Source organism: Hetaerina americana, unplaced genomic scaffold (genome assembly GCF_022747635.1).
Source record: "Hetaerina americana unplaced genomic scaffold, ioHetAmer1.1.p SCAF_54, whole genome shotgun sequence".
In the NCBI taxonomy this organism is placed as follows: domain Eukaryota; kingdom Metazoa; phylum Arthropoda; class Insecta; order Odonata; family Calopterygidae; genus Hetaerina; species Hetaerina americana.
Genome location: NW_027287139.1, coordinates 2,065,481 through 2,089,764, shown reverse-complemented (window position 1 = coordinate 2,089,764; position 24,284 = coordinate 2,065,481). Strand labels below are relative to the sequence as shown.

The 24,284-nt window shown below is 40.4% G+C and overlaps 1 protein-coding gene across 1 annotated transcript in view; it reads left to right on the top strand.

The window, feature by feature from the left end:
• LOC139694740 (acetylcholinesterase-like) overlaps positions 1-24,284 on the top strand; it is a 190,207-nt gene that overhangs the window by 157,632 nt on the left and 8,291 nt on the right. The window lies entirely within an intron of this gene.

Sequence of the window (24,284 nt, the reverse complement as noted above, 5' to 3'; positions counted from 1 at the left end):
CAGGGATTTATGGCGCGACACAAACGCAATCAAAAATCAAACAGTTTACGTAAGATTAAACAGGAAGAGAATTAAGAACTCTTTCTTTTTTTGTTAATTAAGTGAAGAAAAGTATCAAATAGAGCACTGTATTGACTCATTTAATACTTGTACCAACCCAAAACAGTGAAACAGTTTACTCATACCCCGAATACCGACCTCCTGATCTCCCAAATATTAAACGTGCTCTGCGTGGTCAGTTCAAATAAATGCCCCTCAAATAAAGCCCACATAGAATCTTATATCAAGTCTAGAATATTAGATATTTGTTCAATTGATTTACGTTTAAGTAATACTTGCTGAACAAAATCGACGAATGCATTAATGTTTGACTTTTCGTTTGCATTCGTCGAGCATATTTTAATGCGAATTTTCCCAATGAATTTCTAGTCAAAATTACCGAATATTATTAAAGTTATTATAGTATTCGCCATTTAAATAATTCATTTCATTTATTGATTGCTATATAGATATATTTTTTCTTCTTCTTTCTGATGACAACGGCCGTGCCGTCGAAACGTCAAAACAACATATGTGAGTGTCCTTTCTTTGTGTTTTTATGGTTTAAAAATCTACATCTGTGTTTTTATAGTATATTTGTGCGTCGCCGACTAGCGTTCCTTTTCAAAGATATATATATATATATATATATATATATATATATATATATATATATATATATATATATATATAAAGTTATTCAGTAATGACTGACGAGCTTCCCTTTCTATCTTCTTTATTCTTGCTTCTTCATATGCGAGCTCGGCCACGTGATATCAATACAGCCAATGGATCAGCGTTATTAACGGAATGCTTCCTCTTAATCTACATACGCGTGACATGAAAATTCGTTGATCCTTTTCCATTCCCCTGCCGAATTCTTTCTGCCTCTGAAATATCGCGAATTCGAGCAGATATTCTCCAAGCCTATTTTCATATCTCTTCTGATTTGCTTTTCAATAATGCCTGTCTTATGAACATTTTTGCAGCATAGTACCAAGCGTCAAGACACATTCTTCCGCGTTGTTCATGTGCTATTGGCTTGGGCGTATGCTTATCTAATGATAGTCCCCAAGGTTCTAAGGATAATGCAAAAGTAAAGAGCTGGAAAACATTTCAGGAACACACTCAAGAATGATATTCGTCATTCCTTTTAATTCTGGCTTCCATTCTTTTGAAAATGAACAGTGCACTTCCAAGATATTCACACCTCCAACGTAATGATTAAAACACAACCTGTCTTGCAGAAAAACAGTCCAAGATTATTGCATCAACTAAATGTGCAGCATCCTATTTCACTGCCTAATTGTTCAGTTCTCAAGTATTGCCTTGCAATAAAATCCTATAATTATATGTGTGCAGTCAAATTTGAAAAGCTACAGAAATTTACTTCCATTCTGCATAAATAGTGGGCTACAAAAAATTAGAAAGCAAAGAAAATTTTCAACAAATAGAATGCAAAAACGTAAATAAGATAAGTGTTATGCTAAGACTGTCCAATATTAAGTAGTCAAACAATTTTTTATTTTCATAATTTATTCTGTAAACATTTAATTTAGCTGTATTTGTTAGCTTAATGTCTGATGCATATGTGGTTTGAGTTTCATTTATTTAATCATCATGCATCGCGTTCGTGTCAGCCGTTTCAAGTTGAAACATGTTTAGTTCGCCTGGGGCAACGGTGGCGGTAACGCCCGAAATTACCACCCGTTTTCAAATGTTGCTTTCGTCTGAACAAATGGTCAGCCGAGGCCTATTAAACGCTACATGAGGCTTATGGAGAGTCTGGTCTTCCCTAGATGGTTTATTTAGTTTAAAGACGAAGGGACAATCAATTTTAAAGGAAAGTGGAGATCCAGTCACCGCTCCAACGGAAGTGAACAATTTTTCATTGATAAGCATAACCACTGCAGTTTCCATTGTGAGGGAATATCGTCGAAAAACATTATGAACAATTTTCACTTGAGTAATCACGTATAATACGAGATCAATTAGAAAAGTTCTCGAAATATAATAGAAATAAACGACTTACCTCATCGTAACTTTTTTATTTTTATGTAGTCTCCATGTACATTGAATATCGATCAGGGAAAAATATTCGCTTTTTTTAGTCACTAATTTTTGTTTTGAACGGGATATAATTGTCTTTGCTTTAGGCTGGCATTTTTATCGTTTAAAAGAGCACTTCTTATGTGAAATCACAATTACACAGTGAAATTGAATTAACATCACGTATTTTTTCGGCGCTCCTAATTTTGACTTTTGTTATGATTATGAAAATAAGTGGGCTTCGAATTCAATACAATATTTGTTTTTATTATTTACAAACCAACTGAAAAATAGATTATTCTAACAGTGACAGTAGTCTCGCCAGTCAAACCAAATTCTACGGGATCAGGATTAGATATAAATAGTTAGAAATTTTTAATTGACAGGAAATGTGATGTAATTCCTAATGAGTGGAAAATTGCAAAAATATTCTCTCGACCTCAGATATCTAATATTATAAGTGTGCTGTTATGGTAAAAAGACCATATTCACAAGCCAAAAAGGAATGAAATAATCTCTTTGTGAATAAGCTAAAGTATAATCACAACATTTACCAATTTTCACAGTATCATAGTGCTGGCGACAGGGATCACACGGACGTGAGAACACATTTCTCCTGGCTCCTGTCCGATATTATATCCATTTAACAATCCGTACAAATCATCATGTGAACCACACTTTTACCAATGTTTCTTTGACAGAAAAAGTATATTTTCAAAGTGAGTCACCGTATGTGGTCGAGAATCCTCTCTGAGACGAAGTAGACTAAATTATTCCTGAGTGGAAATTTACCGACCAATCCCATAATTTAATTGCGTTTTTTATGATATCATTAATTTTATGGATAATAAACAAAACAGCAATTGATGATTTGGTAAGTATGAAGGTATCAACTTAATAAATATATTGACCAACATGTCAACATGTCTATGGTTAATCATATCATGTAGTAAATTTAAGGATTAGCTCCGTAACCTAAACCGAAGTTTTCATTAAATAACTTAAGAATTTTAGACCTTTAAGAATATTTGTTTTTTTGTACCAAACATTTGTAGGTAAGGAGACCTGGAGAGCTCAGAGGGCAAATGTATGCCAAAGTATTATCCTAAGTACAAGGTTAGAATAAAAAGTATCGGGAACATTTATTCCTGGCGTGACTGTACGTCGCAGCGTGCTCGCACTGTGCAGGCTCGGTGGTGGGAGGTCTGACCTTCAACACGTGCCAATCGCCTGCGAGCGTTCGTTCAGACTAGATCGTGTTTTTAGTGGACCCCAGTCGAGTGACTCGGTGCAAACGCAAAATGCAGGGAACGATTGAACAGCAGTACGCCATTAAATTTTGTTTAGGGTTGGAGCAATCGGGTACGGAGACGTTGGACATGATTCGCGAAGTGTTCAAGAATGAAACATGTCACAAACTGCAGATTTTAAGTGACCCAAGCTCTTCAAATATGGGCGAGAGTGTGTGTATGACGAGCCCGGCGCTGGACGGCCGTCGACGTCAATAACCGACGAAAAAGAGCAACTTGTGCGTGAAGTGCTAAATTCAGACAGTCGGTTAAGTGTGATCGCATGATCGCAGATCGTATTATTGACATTGATAAGATGACAGTGCACGCACCATTATCACATAAAATTTGGCGATGCGAAAGATCTGCGCTAAAGTCGTCCCAAAAGTCTTGACGGACGACCAAGAGAGCAAAGTCGAGTATCTGCTTGCGAAGACCTTCTGCAACGCGTTGAAGAAGACCCCGACTTTTTGAACAGTCCCGACTTGGCACCAGAAGACTGTTTCATAATCCAAAAAGAGAAATCCTCCCTCCAGTGACACCATCATGGAACCCTAAGTGCCGTCAAAGAAGCTTGCACGCGTACCTTTAAGGACCTTCCGGAATCCGCCTACCAGGGAGCCTTCGAGTCGTGGAAAAGCCGCTAGCAAATGTGTGTCAATGCTCAAGGTGTCGCGAGGGATATAGGTGGGGAACGACGGGTCGATAAAGTATGAAGTCATATCTTACTCTTTAAATACATTTATTGTCGAGACACCCACACGACATACAATAAGAACAGTAAAACCCTTGCATGACTTATAACCATCCACGTACACTCACGGAATAAGTCAGTAAACCTTCCTTGGTCTTCACGGTCGCTGGCCGGTCGCACTGGTAGCACGCCCTAATCAACGAACGGTCGCTGGCCGGTCGCACTGGTAGCACGCCCAAATCAACGATCGGTCGCTGGCCGGTCGCACTGGTAGCACGCCCAAATCAACGATCGGTCGCTGGCCGGTCGCACTGGTAGCACGCCCTAATCAACGATCGGTCGCTGGCCGGTCGCACTGGTAGCACGCCCTAATCAACGATCCTCTACACGGTCGCCGGCCAGTCGCACTGGTAGCACGACCTAACTAACGATCCTATGCGAGGCAAGACACAAGACTCAAGACTACCGCTCTCCCTTAGGCATGGGGCCCTTATATAACGTCCTTTGCAGGTGCGGTACTCGTTATTCATCCTTAAGGAGTGACGTCGAGGCGAGTCCGGCCTTGACCATTGCCCTGTGAGGGTACATGAGGGTTAGGGTCCCGTGGCCCCCCGCAGGCCGGATGCTGCACGTGGGACACATGTGCTTTGCAGGATGCTGCGAGTCCGGCCTTGACCATTGCCCTGTGGGGGTACATGAGGGTTAGGGTCCCGTGGCCCCCCGCAGGCCGGATGCTGCACGTGCGAGTCATGTCCTTACGACAAAGGGACGTACTTTGAAGACTTTTGAGACATTATACCAATATCTTCCGAAATAAATCTATTTTTCCGAAACTTTTTATGCAAACCTTGAATGCACGTCCGTTGAGAAGAAACACACCAGAGATGTCGCTCACCAACAGTTTTATGTAAACCTTAGGGCAGAGTCTAACAGAAAATGGTTTTGTGTGTACTAATGTTGTCATTTGAACTGTGGTAGTGGTGCCCAAATCGTGGTACACTCAATACGTATGATGTACCCCGCTCATTGTTATAAATTTGATGCCGCAATCCTGGCATGGAATTACCCCCTGCAAGGCGCATTGACGGTAGCTCGCAAGATATCACTAAATTTAGATGTATAACTTTCCAGGAGAACGGAGGACATGGCTTCCGATTATAACGCGATAATACCTCAGAGAAATATCAATTATGTCCGTTCTATTGTAACTTTGAATCTATTTACAATAATTAAACGCTTTCTAAAGTCGGTCTATGACGACCCCAAGTTATTATAAACATTTGTGATTATTTTTCAAGTGGAGCTGTAATTATTTATTTAAAGCAAAGTATTTTTCCAAAAATCTGAATTCTTTTCAAAAAGGGAATGCGAGAACTGCAGAGTCCTGTTAAAATAAGGAAGATAACTCCTCGAAAATAATTCGGGCCACTGACTTGCGTCATCGTGACTACGTACTCCCCAACGGAATCCATTTCGAAACATTTATTTGAGTTCACGTTCTCAGAAAGGACTCTCGTTCCGCTGTCTCTCGCTTACCACCCTCCCCGTCTGTCCCTTTCCCTTCTCAGCAAGTTGTCACCAGAGGAAATGTATAGGTCTGGGGAGGTAAAGCGAGGGTAAATGAGGAGAGAGGCCGTCGCACCGGTAGGAATTAGACGTCGACCTTTCCCCTAAACGCACGCACTCTTCCCCGCGCGGCCATTATTCCCAGACCTGCTGTATTTATGCAGACAGAAGTTCAATATTGACCAACACTGACTCATCTAAATGGGAAACATATTCAATAGCCATGCTATCACCCAAGAAATAATGTTTTCCTGCAGCTTCGTGTAGAGCATTCCACTTGGTATAGCTACTTTAATCGATATTAATTGAAAAAAATGAGTGGCCAGGAAGTTGTCTCCGTATTAGCAATGTTTAAAAAATGTATGACGCATTTTCCTCATTTTATTGCATGCCACAACTGGAGATTTTTCCATCAGTTTTTTAAATATCTATTCCGTGACTCTATAAAATTATACATACTGGTATCAACCAAACCTGTCTCATTATTTTGACTTCTCTATCATAAATACGTAAAAAGAATAGATTTTATTGTTGCTTTCGTCACATCATTTCGACGAAAGCAGAAAACCTGTAATTAGGGATGCTGTTCTCATTCGCCGCTCGACTTTGCTACGCAGAAATGACGCCAAACACGACGACTTGGAAAGCTGCGATACATGTAATAAGCCTTTTAACCATGATAACTCCATATCATTATCACTTTCTTGTAATGAAACTAGTCAGAAAGATTTCTGCCGATGGAAAATCATGCTAAATCTTAATGCCAATTTGAATGAGGTACTTCTCTTGATTTGATCCTCTTACAAGCTCGCAGACCTCCTTTCCAGTTTCGTTTGCTGAAAAAAGGAATGCGCCCCTTTGCAAAATAAGTTCCTCTCACAGGGAAATGACAATTCACGGGAAAGAATCTCAATAACATTCTCCACTCAATCTTCTGGGGTTCAGCAGCTAGTTCGTAGGTTTTCAGGCGTTCTTCCCTACAGGAAAAAGGTTTCAATGTCTCCATTCGCCTTCCATACACACACACGTCACTGCCGCTGTGATTGATATTTAAACAGTCCAATATGTATACATTTTACAGCTACATAATATCTATGTAGCGCTATAACTAAGACTTATTAAAGCATTATCCGATTAGAAAAACATCAAATTTCTTGTCACAAACCTTAACAAAATCCACTCCCTTTGGAAAATATGAGAAACCTAAATATGTTTAGACATGAAAGTGAGCAACGCTCCATATGAATGAGCATCCTTCTAATATTCCTTAAAGAATAAAATTCAACACATAGAAATCACTTTCGAAACAAAGCAAAATGATCCGTCTCCATAAAACCTGAAATATTCTCAGATTTCCGCAAGAGGAAAAAAATAAATTTCTGAACTGAATCGTAAGCTTAAAAATTAGCCCACATCGTGGCATTAACTATTTGTACAATTACTCTGGAGTCCTCACATTTGAAATTCAGTCCTAGGATAACATTTACGTATTCGCGTTCCCTTAACCCTGGAAAAAACTAAAAAAAAAACAATTTACCAAGGCTTAAAAGAAGAAAGATTAATACTGAAATTTCTGATAACACTTCAAAGGAGCATCATGTGTGCAGATACGTCGCCGGTGAAAGGTCGCGAAAAGACGAGGAATGGTGCCAAGATCGATGGACCGACGTTCTTAGATGGACTGGGCTGAGCGCGTTTCCGTTTCGAGTGGTCATGAGGGCACGGGCCCTGCGCTCGCTCGCCGTCTCCCTTGAGGCCCATCCCGATCGCCGCCTAGCCCCTCGCCCCCTGCCCCTCCGCACCGCCCTGGGGGCAGAGGGGCAGATGCACTGCCGACCACGGCGGTCGACGGAAGTGCGTCGGGGAGCAAGCGGCATTCTCTGCGACCTCTCCCTCAATGGTTAATCCATGAAATTACCCTCTCTTCGATTAATGATACATCTATTATCATACTCATAGAAGCGCGTCGGAGGATATTTAATAAAATAGAACAGATTAGCCAATCGCCGAAATTAATAATCTTAAAAAAGTCTTAGCTTCACTTTTTTAACAATACGCACGATTAAAAATCAATTTTCATTATGGGAAATAAAATGCCCATTGTACCAAAGGCTTCCAATCTCCTTGGCGTATTTATCCCTCCGCGTCTCTCACATTGAGGCACATCTCTGGACCCATATCATAAGCACACGATTTCATGGTTTGTTTCCACTCGGGACTCAATTTTGGTGCTGTGAAGTAGGCTTCTCTTCTGTACAAGATATATGTTTTTCCGATATCAATGCCCGTCATACTTCTCCTATCGCTGCCTTATTTCCTCATCTGGGAACCAAGGCACACACTGCGCAGGAATTTCTCCGAAAGTATTCCACGAGGCGTGCGACTCCAATTGAAAATATTGAAAGCGTAATTGTTTACAAATTAACACGCTTTGGTTTTTCTAATGGCATGCTGACGAATGTCTGCCAAAACTGATCAATAGAGTGCCTTTTACGCCCTCTAAATGCCATGTAAAACCCAACGCATGACCTAATCCAGTATGGGCAACGTAGGCCTCATAAGACTGACTCACGTCAGCGTATATACAAGGCGATGTTGTGTTGGCACCCATTATTTGGATTATGAGAGGTGTGTACGTGCAGGAGAAATAAAAGATTTAAATTGCCACCAAACAAATGGATGTCCTGAATGTGCGTAAAACAATGCACGAGGACTGACATTGGAATGAATATCAATGGTTCGGCATTGCGGTCAGCAGTTGACGGAGGTGGTCACACAGTAAGGGTTCACTATATGAGATGGCCAAAATCCGGGTAATGAGATATCATTTACTTTTCAATGTATCACTCCGAGTTCGTATTAAGGTTAGCATTCAAAGAGTTGCTTTCGCTGCCGATGGATGGACCCAGGGAGGCACTATTAAAGACAACTATGGGAAGAGCACTGGGCATTGACACTAAACCACTTTTCACTTAATTACTGCAAAACGTAGATCAGGAAAAGGTGAGCTGTATCCGGAAGCAACAGGAGCGCAGGATATAGAAGGTTAGAGATGTAGGATAGGGTGGGAAGTCACGAGTACAGAATAAAATAAGGCAGATCAGGAGCAATTGCCGAAGTGTGGGCGACAGGAAGGTAGAGGAAAAGAGCACGGAAGGAAGGGATTTTGAGCAGCAAGGGGCACAGATAAGTAAAACTGCTGCGTGGTAAGTTACTATTCAATTATTTAATTAACAAAGCAGCCAAAAACGGCGCAAAGACTTTTACAATGGCCGGCAGGAAATACATATAATATATATCAGTAAAAAGAAAGGGTAGGAGCAATAAACAATAATGAAAAATTAACAAAATAAATGTCAAGAACAGCTATGAGATAGTAGGAGAGCACATACTATGCAGGCAGAGAGGGCTAAGTTACTATCTAACGTTTAAGGAAGGAAATGAAAAAATAGTAACTTTGTGATTCCACTGAAAATTTATTACGATGCAACCCGGGTTTCGACGTTCAACGTCATCTTCAGTCGAACGTGAACGTGGAAACCCGGGTCGTATCGTAATAAATATTCAGTGGAATCACAAAGTTACTATTTTTTCATTTCCAATACGAATAGATTCCATAAAATTACGCCGGAAACCATCAATTATTTAAGGAAGGAGGTGAAAGCGGCGAGTGATCAAGAGAGGCCCAGGGAAGGATGCTGAATGGTTAGGGAATTAAATGTAGCGGGGTGTGGATGGAATAGGGAGCGTTGAGAGATCGAGAGATGGAAATTTGGAATCTGCATGAGACTCAAGTTAGGTGTTGGTCGAGGGGGAACACGAATTGAGAAGAGGGGAAGAAGGTCGTTGGTACGGAGAGTTCCGTCGAAGATGCTATGTAGGAATTTCATATCACATAGCAATCGACTGCGGTAGAGATGGGAAATACCAAGGGACGGAAGAGTAAGGTCCCGGGTTGTATTTTTTAGGGAAGGGATGCGATAACGGGAAATGGCAATAAAGAAATTAAGAGGTCTGTTGAGTAACTCTAAAGTAGTTGGGGAGGCGGCCGACCAGATTGGCGAACAGTATTCTAAAATTGGGAGGACACAACCAAAAAACACCGTCCTAAGGCAAGAGAATCACGAACATCAGTGTGGTGATAAAGTAGGCTGAGTATTGCCATCGCTTTCCCGGCAATCCTTTGAACGAGTTGGCGAAAGGTGAGCTTTGCGTCAAAAATTACACCTAAATCGCAGTGAGAAGTGACAGATTGGATTGAGTTGTTCGGAAGCGTGTATGAAAGCGAAAGCGGTTTGCGCTTTAAAGAGAAGGTCATAATAGCTGATTTTGAGTTATTAATGCATAACTGCCCATCGGAGCACCAAGCAGAGACGGAATGAAGAGCAGATTGTAGGGAAACGGCATCAAATGGGCAATCAATCTGTTTGAAAATTTTTCAATCGTCTGCGTAAAGCAAAATATTGCATCCAAGGGGGACGGCATATTCAATAATATCGTCTAAGTGAAAAGAGGAGAGGGCTGAGGACACTTCCCTGGGGTACCCCGGGCGGGAGAAGAGGAAGAGTGGAGGGAATGCCATCAATAAGAACACGCTGTTTGCGAGAGCTGGGAAAGATGCGGATTAAAGAAAGGAAAATGTCAAGTATTTTGTCCCGATGCTTGAATTTGTGAACCAGCAGGGAGAGGTTAATAGAGTCAAATGCTTTCGAGAAGTCAATACAGAAAGCATCCAATTGCGAGTTAACCACAAAAGAGTTTGTGAAACGGCAGTGTGGAACGGTGAAATTAATGAGGCATGATCAACCGGGAAGAAAGCCGTGGTTATGAGGAGAGATGTGAGGGAGGGTAAAGTGAAGGAGACGATCATGAATGATACGCTCGAAGGTTATTGAAAGCACGGGCAATATGGAGATCGGACTGCAATTTTGAGCTAAACATTTACGGTTATATTTTATTATTGGGGTTACATTAGATGTCTTCCATTGAGGAGGACGGTGCCACTTGAGAAGAATATGTTGAAAAGAATAGAGAATAGGTTATAGAGTGATGAAGCAGTGCGGTTGTGAAAAAGAGAACCGGCATGGCCGAATGCTGTAGCTTTTGAAGAGGGTAAAGTTGTTAAAATGTTTAGAACTTCCTGAGGATTTGTTGAGATAGAGAAGAGGGATTGAGGGAAAACGGATAGAAGCTGCGGGGGAGGGTGGTGGGAGAGATTAGGTTGAAGTTAGAGCAAAAGTGCGCAGTTGTTAAAAGCAGAGAAACGATCACTTCCCAGAAAGCACTCATCCTTTTAGCGTTGTATAGAATATGTTCATTCGTAATCTACCTTAAATGATAGAATACCAAAGATAACTACATGTTAGCTGAGATAACAATTTTCTTCCCTGATTTCTACTCTTTGACGCCTGACTTACCGTAACTTATAACTTCCACATTAGCACATCCACTTTCAGTCGATTGAAATTTTGCATGAAGGGCTGATTTTAGTTTCCATCGGGGGTTGCTGCCGCACGAGGCCTAAGAAACTAATCACGGCGACAAAGGGAACACATTTCATGCAATGCACAGCAGTTTTTGAATGAGATACACCAGCAGAAGAGTCCCGATTCACCCTCATCTGCGCGCATGCCACAAGGTATTATTTATCGAAGGAAACTTTTTTTCAATCTCCAAACTAATGTCGTAAGATGTGGAGGAGATGAGAAACCTGTTAGTCCCGTCTGGGACCCTTCCCCTCTTTGCGTTCTCCCCACCCCACGCCCTCGCTCATGGGGCGCCATTTCCCACTTCGCCTCCACCACCCCCACCCACGCACCCGCCTCAAAACGTAGGGATCAGGAGCTTTCCCGCCAACCCCTTCCCTCCCGCCGGCATCCATTCCCCCCTCGCGATGAGTAATTCAGAGGAAGGCCCGTTTCCCAGATGCAACACCGCATGCCGCCCACACTATGGGCCGCCCATTTGTTTGCCCAAGGCCAACAACAAGCGGCAACCCGAAAATATGACGACTCTGCCACGCTTTTGATCTCACCGCGCGGTCGCTCTGAGTCTCGAGCGGCGGCGTATAAATGGCAGGGAAGGGGGGGGTGGAATCAGGGGAAGTCAGGGGGAGATAGAGGAAGGGGAACTCTGAGGGCTGTAGAAGGAAGGGAGCAGGGAGGATATCCGGGAAGGAATACAGGGGAGGGAGCGAGTGTTATAGAGAGCCGAAGGGGAGAGAAGCGCCGTAGCACAGGGAGGGATCTTGCGCTGCTGTGGATACATTATTTTCGGAATAGGAAATTCGAATTAGGAGTACCTAATATCTATATATATCACGGATGAGATAATTACAAAGATGGATGAGCGACGAAAATGGAAGAATGTAAATACAGGGTTAGGCAAAATGAAGTACAAAGAATTAAACAATAAACTGAGGCGGGCAACAAATAAAGCAAAAGAAGCATGGCGGAAGACGCAGTGCGAGGATATGGAAAGTCTGCAGAGGAAGGGTGAAATCGGTGCGCTTTACAGCAAAGTTAAATCGTTATCGGGAAGTAAGAAAGGGAGATCTATGCTCACAGTTAGAGATAAGGCGGGTAAGGTAATAGTTGGCACAGGAAAGATCCAAGAGAGATGGAAGGAGGATATCGAAGAACTGTATAGTAAAGAACTTAGACCAACAAAGTTAGACACTGAAAAAGAAAATGACGTAGAGGAAGACAGCTTAGGTCCAGGCATACTAGACAATGAGATAAAAAGGGCATTAAGGGAGATGAAACTAAATAAGGCCGTGGGGGTAGATAACATTCAGGCGGAACTTTTAAAATGCTTAGGAAAATGTGGAAGGAAGAGGCTATATGGGCTGATCCGTAGTATTTATGAGGAAGGAATTTGGCCGGAAGACTTTGTGAGATCAGTTTTAGTCCCTATCCCGAAAAAGGTAAAGGCCACGTCATGTGAGGACTACAGGACGATAAGTTTGATATCCCACGCAGCTAAAGTTGTTCTCAGGATCATAAACAAAAGGATAGAGAGTAGGGCAAATGATTACTTAGAGGAGGATCAGTTTGGGTTTAGGAAGGGAAGAGGTACGCGAGATGCCATTGCAGTAATGAGATTATTAATCGAGAGGAATATAGAACACAACCAGGAGGTATTTGCCTGTTTCGTAGATTTCGAAAAAGCTTTTGATAGAGTGAACTGGGAAAAACTAATGAGTATATTGCAGAAAATAGGAATAGATTGGAGAGAAAGGAGGCTAATCCGCAACCTGTACATGTCTCAGACTGCTCAGGTGAGGGTGGGGAACGGGGAGTCCGGATGGGCAGCGTTAGGAAGAGGCGTAAGGCAGGGTTGCCCATTATCACCGTTGCTGCTCAACCTGTATGCAGAGGATATGATTAAAAAGGAATGGGAAGAACTGGAGGTAGGAATGAAGGTGGGCGGGAAATTCGTAAAATCAGTTAGGTTTGCTGATGACCAAGCTTTAGTTTGTCAGTCAGCCAAGGGACTGCAAGCATTGCTTAGTGAATTGGAAATTCAGTGCGACAGGTATGGGATGAAAATCAACATTAAAAAACCAAAGGTTATGCGATTTTCTAGAAAGAAAAGGCTAAGCTTAACATTAAAATAGGAGGGCAAAAACTAGAGCAGGTAGAACAGTTTACGTATCTCGGTAGTGTTTAGGATCAACACAGTCAAAGTAGTAAGGAGGTAAGGAGAAGAATTGCGCTAGGCAAAGAGGCTTTCACAGAGAGGAGGGAGTTGATGACAGGGACGTTGAGTAAGGATATTAAGAAAAGACTCGTAAAAACTTTAATATGGAGCGTAACTATGTACGGCGCGGAAACGTGGTCCTTGAAGCAGGAGGACAGAAGTAGACTAGAGGCTTTTGAAATGTGGGTGTGGCGAAGAATGGAGAAGGTGAAATGGACCGAGAAGAAAACAAACGAAGAAGTACCTGGTATGGTGGGCGAAGAGAGGGGTTTGTTGGGGGCAATCCAATGGAGACAGGAAAAGTGGCTGAAGGGGGTATTGACCGGCAGTGGGATGTTGAAGACTGTAATTGAGGGGAGAATGTTAGGCAAACGAGGAAAGGGCAGTAATAGGATAGGGATGTTGGACGGGTTGAAGGGAGGAAGAAAGTACTCAGAGCTGAAGCGGGACCTGATGCAGAGTAGGATGTTGTGTTTTGCTAGGCGCCACAAACACACACATATATACACACACAAATACATGCACACATGCATATATATACGCATATACATACGCATATACATACATATATACATACGCATATACATACATATATACATACGCATATACATACGCATATACATACATATATACATACGCATATACATACATATATACATACGCATATACATACATATATACATACGCATATACATACATATATACATACGCATATACATACATATATACATACGCATATACATACATATATACATACGCATATACATACATATATACATACGCATATACATACATATATACATACGCATATACATACATATATACATACGCATATACATACATATATACATACGCATATACATACATATATACATACGCATATACATACATATATACATACGCATATACATACATATATACATACGCATATACATACATATATACATACGCATATACATACATATATACATACGCATATACATACATATATACATACGCATATACATACATATATACATACGCATATACATACATATATACATACGCATATACATACATATATACATACGCATATACATACATATATACATACGCATATACAGTACATACATACATATATACATACATATATACATACATATATACATACATATATACATACATATATACATACATATATACATACATATATACATACATATATACATACATTAATACATACATATATACATACATTAATACATACATATATACATACATATATACATACATATATACATACATATATACATACATATATACATACATATATACATACATATATACATACATATATACATTCATATATACATACATATATACATACATATATACATTCATATATACATACATATATACATACATATATACATACATATATACATACATATATACATACATATATACATACATATATACATACATATATACATACATATATACATACATATATACATACACACACACACACACACACACACACACACACACACACACACACACACACACACACACACACACACACATATATATATATATATATATATATGTACAGGGTTCGTCCGGAAAATAAGTGTACTGACTCCTGGGCTGGGCGCGCCGCTCCAGGCGCGCACAGCACCGCTCTGACGGGCTGCGATTGGAGGGGGATATGTTGGCAAGCGACGCTGAAAAAGGCAGTCGGCTCTGAGCTGTGGTGTAGTGAGGAGCTCTGTTAACGCGAACCTCCACGCTCGACCCACGTCACGGAACGCGATGCCGAAGTTTTTGGAGCAGTGTTATTCCATCAAATTTGCGGTAAAGCTTGGGAAATCGTCTACCGAAACTGTCGGTATGATTAACCAGGCTTACAGGGAGTCAGCCATGTCCAGAAACATGATCTTTCGGTGGCACAAGATGTTCGTGGAGGGCAGAGAAGAGGTCGACGACGAGTCTTCGAGAGGTTCCCGATGATGCCTTCGCGGGAGCGTTCCAGGAATGGGAACGCCGCTGGAACAAGTGTATCGACTCACAAGAGTCCTATTTTGAGGAATATTAGCTTAAGATATGTAAAAGTGTAATAAATTTTTTTTCCTGAGCTCAGTACACTTATTTTCCGGACGAACCCTGTATATATATATATATATATATATATATATATATATATATATATATATATATATATATATATATATATATAGCTGGCTTTAAACAAAAATCCTGTTTTCTGGTCAGATTAATATACATATATATACATATACATATACTATACATATACATATATATATATATATATATATATATATATATATATATGTATATCTTCGAAATGGAACGCTCTTCGGCGACGCACAAATATATAAAAACACAGATGTAGATTTTTAAACCATAGAGACGCAAAGAAAGGACACTCGTATATGTTGTTTTAATTTGTTTCGACGACTCGGCCATCGTCTTCAGAATGGCGTTCTCGGGGAAGAGCGAAGAGGAAATGTGCGGGGGAGAGGTGGGGGAAGGAGAGGTAAGGGAAATGAACAAGGGGGTGGGAGGGGATATGTAGGAAGCTATATGATGCATTCAGTGGGCTTGGTTCAGCCCGGGCGGTTGTGTGTGGAAGAGAGAAGCTGAATGCAGATATAACCATTCGAGGAGTGAAACTAGAGCAAGTGGAATCCTTCATCTAGTTTGGCAGCAGTATAACTTGGGATGGAAGAAGCTCGGCCGACATCGAGCGAAGAATAGCCCAAGCAAAGTTCATTTAGAAGAGGTAACTACTGTGTGCAAAGAACATAAGTTCGCAAACAAGAAAGCAGTTCGTCAAGATGTTCGTGTGGAGTGCTCATGGGACTCTACGGAACGGGGAAATGGCACATTGGAAAAGTGCACCAACGAAGAATAGAAGCATTTGAAACATGGTGCTGGAGGAGAATGCTGAAGATTAAATAATGGACAGACAAGGTGAGGAACGAGGAAGTACATAGGAGAGCAGAAGAGAATAGGGCCATATGGAGAACTCTACCGCAAAGAAGAAATAGATGGATTCGACGTACCTTGAGGCACAATGGATTAGTTAGAAATATAATAGAAGGAAAAATTGAAGGAAATACCCGCCGAGGAAGGCCAAGAGACAAGTACATAGGGAAAATTAAGAAGGACATAGAGCAGGGGACCTATCAGAGGGTGAGGGAATGAATACTAGATAGGATATAACCAATCTTAGGAATTAGATACTGATTAATATATATATATATATATATATATATATATATATATATATATATATATATACATTCAAACACGAAATCCCGCCAAACGGCGAATAAATACTCATATATACAGAAACATATATAAGGAAAAGGGATAGGAACACGTATAAAGGACGAACACAATAGAGGTGGGGAAGGCGGAATCGAACGGATCACAAGAGTAAAAATATTTCCTCAACCGGGACTCGAACACCGGATCTTTCCACTTGCCGGGCGGATGCTCTTAACCACTTGAGCTATCGAGGATATGTAATTTACCCTGAGATCCGTGGGTCTTATGTCGCCAAGCGCCCCGATTCTTTAGCCAAGAGATGGCGTCAGGGGGCTGTTTCACCCACCAAAGGAGAAATAGACAATACACAAGAGGAAAGGTCAGTGGTTAGAATTCATACAACATCATACAGGAAAAGAACAGTGCGTTTCGTGGCACACATAGCCAGAAGAAAGAGATGAGCCACATTGGCCAAATACACATTCAAACACGAAATCCCGCCAAACGGCGAATAAATACTCATATATACAGAAACAGATATAAGGAAAAGGGATAGGAACACGTATAAAGGACGAACACAATAGAGGTGGGGAAGGCGGAATCGAACGGATCACAAGAGTAAAAATATTTCCTCAACCGGGACTCGAACACCGGATCTTTCCACTTGCCGGGCGGATGCTCTTAACCACTTGAGCTATCGAGGATATGTAATTTACCCTGAGATCCGTGGGTCTTATATGTCGCCAAGCGCCCCGATTCTTTAGCCAAGAGCATCCGCTCGGCAAGTGGAAAGATCCGGTGTTCGAGTCCCGGTTGAGGAAATATTTTTACTCTTGTGATCCGTTCGATTCCGCCTTCCCCACCTCTATTGTGTTCGTCCTTTATACGTGTTCCTATCCCTTTTCCTTATATATGTTTCTGTATATATGAGTATTTATTCGCCGTTTGGCGGGATTTCGTGTTTGAATGTGTATTTGGCCAATGTGGCTCATCTCTTTCTTCTGGCTATGCGTGCCACGAAACGCACTGTTCTTTTCCTGTATAATGTTGTATGAATTCTAACCACTGACCTTTCCTCTTGTGTATTGTCTATTTCTCCTTTGGTGGGTGAAACAGCCCCCTGACGCCATCTCTTGGCTAAAGAATCGGGGCGCTTGGCGACATATAAGACCCACGGATCTCAGGGTAAATTACATATCCTCGATAGCTCAAGTGGTTAAGAGCATCCGCCCGGCAAGTGGAAAGATCCGGTGTTCGAGTCCCGGTTGAGGAAATATTTTTACTCTTGTGATCCGTTCGATTCCGCCTTCCCCACCTCTATTGTGTTCGTCCTTTATACGTGTTCCTATCCCTTTTCCTTATATATGTTTCTGTATATATGAGTATATATATATATATATAGATATATATATATATACACAATAATTCAGGTAAAGCAACTCCCAGCATTACCTGATTGTGAAATAGCACTCAAAAATTGAATCTGCGATATTTCATTTTACGAAATATTTTTATTGTAATTCAATTAGTGGAATGAAAATAATTATATTTTATTAACGAAAACCTATAACATGTCCCAAAACTCCACTCTTAAGTTATTAATATACCAAATTTAAAGCATAAACAAGAAAGATTCCGCAAATTCCATGCACAGCTATATTCGCGAATGTCGTAGAAATAAAATTGCATTTGGAAGAAAGAATGAAAGGAAGTGGAGGGGTATGCTGCAAGTGGGCACCATTTATGAATCCTGCACTGGCACCACACGTATTTTGTAAATTAATACAGAGGAAGTATCTATAAGGCTGAGAACAATAATTTCTAGGAAATTTCTTTGCGCAGTCAACGAGCGACGGATGGGAATAGGATTCATTTATTGTCGTAGGCGTATACATTTGGTCCAGAGGAGATCCGAATTCATTAACTTTAAAGGCAATGACGAAATAGGAATGAACAACGGAATGTCTTAACTTAAATCAGAAAGATCTCGTGAATAATAAAGCTTATCTGCATTATACGCTCCATAGCCGCTGCAAATATTTGTAGTTGTTTATCAAAATCACAAGCCTCCCTTCTATATATTGCGCTTACGAGAAAACGTCCGCAAACAAGTCCATTATTTATTCTATCAACTTGTTATTTAAAGGTGTGAAATCGCCCGCATAAAATGGTTGGACTGTTTCTCAAATACAATTTAATTTTCAACGTTCGGTTAGCATCGATTAGGAGAATTTTCCTTCAAAGGGAATTTAACAAAATGAGAGCTTTAAATGATTTGTCTTGGTACAAGGAAGGGATATTCTAAGAAAACCGTTGGCGAATGTTGCCGAAGAGATTCTCAAGAGAAGGATTTTGTTTTATTCCCAGGGAGAAAGGAGCATACATATACCGTAAGAATGTGACAGAAGCAACAAATATACATGAGGATGTTACATCGAATATTTTGCCTTTCACCTTAAAGTCTACTGACATCTATTTAATACTTCCACCTTTTATAACTCTGGTCATTCAAAGTTCGTATCCACACCGGCCTATTGTTCAACATTTTCATTAATTGTCAGTTCTATTTTGTTATTATTTTGTTTAAGGTAGGCTTGGCTGGGCAAAGACTGAAGAGCGATAAATTCCTCCGCCTATCCTAACAGAAAATAACCTGTGACCACACAATACAATAAACCATTCCTCAATTCCGCCTGCCCCTCCCTTCAATCAGTCCAACATTTTTATCCTTTTCCTCGCTCCCTCTCCCTCGTTTGGAAAATATTCTCTCTCCTATCACAATATTCAACATCCCATCGCCAATTAAAACGCTTTGCATCCATCTTTCCTGCCTCCTTTGAAGTTCTGCCGAAAACCGTTTCATCTCCCTCACCAAGCCTAGCACTTTATCGCTTATTTTCTCGTCTGTCCATTCCACCTGAAATATCTTTCTCCACACTACATTTCTAAAAACCTCTTATCCATACCTGCCATCTTGTTTCAACGACCATATTTCCATGGCGTACAAAACCACGCTCTATATCAAAGTTTCCACGAGCCTTTTCCTAAAATCTCCACTCAATCTCCCCGCCATCAGTTCCCTCCTCCTTTGCTTAGCGCCATCGTTCATCTTATGTTCCTACCACTTTGACTATCTTCGTCTGAACACTGCCATGATAAATAAATTGCCCCACCAGCTCTGGTTGATACCCCTATTCCCTATAACACATTTGTTTATTCTACCAAATTAACTCTATCGAACGCCAACTAAACGTCGACGAAACAAGAAAGTACAACCTGATTGTAATCTAAATTCCTCTCTATTAGTGGTCTCAATACTACGATACTGTCGCTGCATGACGCCTGCCTCTCTCCTTCCTCAATCAAAGCTGAAAATTTCGTGAGTAATCATTTGTCCCCCTTTCCATTCCTCTCCAAATAATCCTGAGCATCACCTTCGCTGCGTACGAATTAAAACTCATTCTTCATCAGTTCTTACACACGGCTATCCTTTTCTTTTGAATGGAAATAAACACTGATCTAATGACTTCTGCTGCCCACATTCCTCCCTAATAAATGCTATGAGCCAGGCCATAGAAACGCTACCTATCACCTTTTCCTAAACCCTTAAGTAATTCCGGAGGAATATTTTCTATCCCGAAGGCTTATTTAACGCAATCCTCTACCTATCTCGAAATTAAGTATGACTAATAAATCCCCATTACGTCATATTCTCTCCTATATCTGAGCCTACCAGGATAATACCTTCATCCAAGCAATACTCCGCAAGCCCTCATAAGGGCTTGTGGCGGGGGCGTTGGGACACCACTCATATAATATAGTGGAACTAATTGCAAGACAAGCAAAAAAATGCTGCTATACATCAGAACACACGTATATGTTCAAGCAAAACTTCTTTTAAACGCTTTCTTCTAAAGATCCCCAACAATCAACGACTACACGCAAGCACTTAAGGACGCGCAAGATGTCCACGCCGCCTTTAATCATCTTCTTCCTGGTAATTCGAATGTTTTCACTATTCCTATTATGACTGAAATCTTGCTGCTGTGATTCCTGATTTCCCGAGAAGAGAACGAATATTTGTATCTATCTGTACTGGAGTCTATCTCCCTTATCTTATCTGTGTGGTCTAACCTACCCAAATAGTGTGGGGCCATAATAATTCCCTGTGGGTCATAATTAACATCCTGTCTTCCGAATCTTGCTTAAATAGTCTCTCTTTGCTCTCTTCTCATCTCAAGCAGCTCCAAGCCTATTTCCTCGAAATGGCCCGCTACAAGTGTCTTCTTGTCGTAACAATTTTTGCCTAATCTAGAGGATTGTTTCTCTTAACATTATCTAATTCTTTCATATCGTTACCACGTGCATCCCCTCTGCATTCATTTCATCCCTATCGAATCTTTCTTGGTTCAATCCATACTTTTCCTATCATATGTTTGAGAGTGTGCACGGAATTTTCTCTCTTACTTCCCAATGGCGCTTTAACCTTTCTCTTCAGCGAACTCATTTCTCCCTTGTTTAGTAAACTATCAATATCATCGCATTGCGTCTTCCAGCACTTCCTTCGCCCTATTAAGTTTCCCGCTTCAGTTTGTTATATATTTCCTTTTACTTCTATCTGCTTAATTCTGCGTTTATATCCTTCCCTCGTCAATCTCCGTAGTCATAATTCATGCCTTACGTGTCCTTTTTCCATTAATTATTCCTATGGTTTCGTTAGTAGTTTTCAATATTCCTCTTTCATGTTCCCATTCGCCTTCTGCTGTGTTCTTCCACCCTTTCTCACTCAAAAATATTTCTATTACCACCTAATAACCCTTCCTTATTGTTCCCGTTTATGCTTCTACCTTCTCTTGCCTCTTCAATCCTTCTTAATACATCGTTTCACTTCGGTAGTACCAAATTATGATTTGAAATCCTAATCCATACCCGGGAAACTGTACGAATTCATTGCGCTGTTTCTAAATCGGTGCCCAAGCATAATATATTTCGCCCTGAATCCCTGGTCAATTTCCAAGTGCCTATGGAGGTGTTTAAACCAAATGTTCGTTTTGGTTGCACCCTATCCCCTGGCAGAACTCTAATGCTTTCTCCCTGTAACCATTCCTCATTCCTATGACGTATTCCCCTACCTCATGCACATGCCTCCCTTCGTTCTCATCCATATCAAGTGTTGCCCTCCCGGAAAACCGAACAGCAGTAATATCTTCTATTGTTTCAGGCTTCACTTCGTGGAAGTATTTCATATCCATACTAAAAGGAAATACTTGTACTTTTCCACAGATTTAATTATACGGTGCAATTTTATTATACTTGCGGCACCATCAACGCAAAGACTGCCAATAAAACGTCAAACACAGACATAATAAGGGGTATTGAAAAAATGCGTTCAAAATCATTAAGATGGCTCCTTTAAAGCGTCACAGTTATTTTCGGTTGGTAGCACACTCGTATGCGCATTACTGCATGTGTTTTAAAACAGGTCGGGAACACGTGGTCTCTGGCAACGAACTTAATTAGACAGTTTTATTAAAGAACGGGAAGAGATTAATGACGAAGTACGGTATTATAAATTCAAATATCGAAACACTAATAAATATATATATATATATATATATATATATATTTATTAGTGTTTCGATATTAGTGTGGTTTATGGTATATATATACATACCCATATATATATATATATATATATATATATATATATATATATATATATATATATATATATATATATATATATATATATATATATATATGGGTATATATATATACCATATATATATATATATATTCCCATTATATATATATATTCCCATATATATATATATATATATACCATAAACACAGTAATCAACCTGAAGGTCGGTTTGGTAGGTGATGGTAGAGTTCTCCCAGTACTAAGCCCTATACGGCGTGTGAAAATTCACACATCAGGGTAGGGGGGCCAGTTCCTTTCCCTGTGCCGGTTATGGTTTCCCAGGAAGATCTGGTACCCGAAAAATCACTTTAGCTGGGGTGGAGCTGCAGGTGCCCAGAGTGCCTTGCCCGGGAATCGAACCGCGGACCCTCTGGTCAGCAGTCCAATGCTCTACCCACTGGACTACCACAACCCATATATATATATATATATATATATATAAATATATAAACATATATATAACCATATATATAAATATATATATATAAACATATATATAACCATATATATAAATATATATATATATAAACATATATATACATATACACACATATATATATATACATATACATATATATATACACACATGGCTATGCTGAAGGAATTACAAAAAGCCTTAACCCGTTTGCCATCGCGCGAATTATTCCCTGAGCACCATGGAATGAACAGAGAACGCTCGCCCTGTCTGCAGCACCAGTGCCTTTCTTACATCACAAGCAGCTCCCCGGATCTTTTGATGATTCCGGATTAAACGAGATTTTCGCGCTTCGTCTTCGAGTTGGCCAATAACGTATATTTTCCAAGAAACGCAGACTTAAATGTCATCTACTCCACCCCTTCTTTCCTTTAACTCCCTACCGAGTTACTTTGGATTTTCTTTTCTTAATTCATGCATATTTTTATTTTGTTTCCCGACAGTGAAATAAACTATTTTGGTCACTGGCAACCGCTTGAATCTTTATGAGCAAGTCAACCATTGATCCTGCCAACCTTCACTGCCAGGTACCCTGTTAAATAAGCTAATATGTTTTCTGCCATCATCCTTAGTTTTACCGCAATGTCCCCGTATAACTTGTTTTAATCTCTGCCTACAATCTTCCGTTTCATTCCTCGCTGAAATCTTTATCTCCCTTAAGAGCCGTTTTCTCGTTTCCCAGAAGTGCACACCTGCAGTAACATTACTCGGCGGCAATGGTGGTTTTTCACCGTTTTCCAAATCTACGAGTTTAATTGTAATCATTTCAACCTTCTTATTTCCACATATCTCGAATAATTTTAGCTCACTGAGTGCAAAAATGTTTGCCATATTTATGAATAGCCTTAATATAGTATGAAGTAATTAAATAGTAATTGCTCGAGGGCAATACAGAAAGTAACTAACGTTTGCGTGTAGCGATCGAAGTAGTGAGGGCAGCCGAATTTTTGCTCTAATTACACATACGCTAAAGTAGGATCCCTGCAATTGCAGTGCTTGGAGTGCCGCGCCGCCTTTCGTTTGTGTACAGCAGCGAGTCAAAATGAACAGTACAATTGGAAATCTAAAATCCTGTTAGTGATAAGGTTTTTGCTGGCAATCAACTCTAAAGCTACTGACGTTCACTATCGGGAAATATCTGCTACGTACCGACTAAATGATGGGTGACAATGTCGTACTTCATTGCTGTTGTTAGTTTAAGAGTGAACGAAGAAATACCCATGGTGTCCAAGGACTGGCCATCCGTTAGGGCTTTCTTCAGCAAATCATTGCTCACCACAGACGGGTGGCGGTCACTTCAATCATCATCGTGCACATTTGTGCATTCACTCTTAAAACGAACGTCAACACTGACGCACTCAACTCTCGTCACTCATCACTTATTCGCTGCACAGAACACATTTCCCGATGAATATCAGCAGCTTTGAAGTTTATTACAAGTAAAAAGTGTGACTAGTGCAGCGGCCTTCCAAACACTGCAGATCGAGGCTT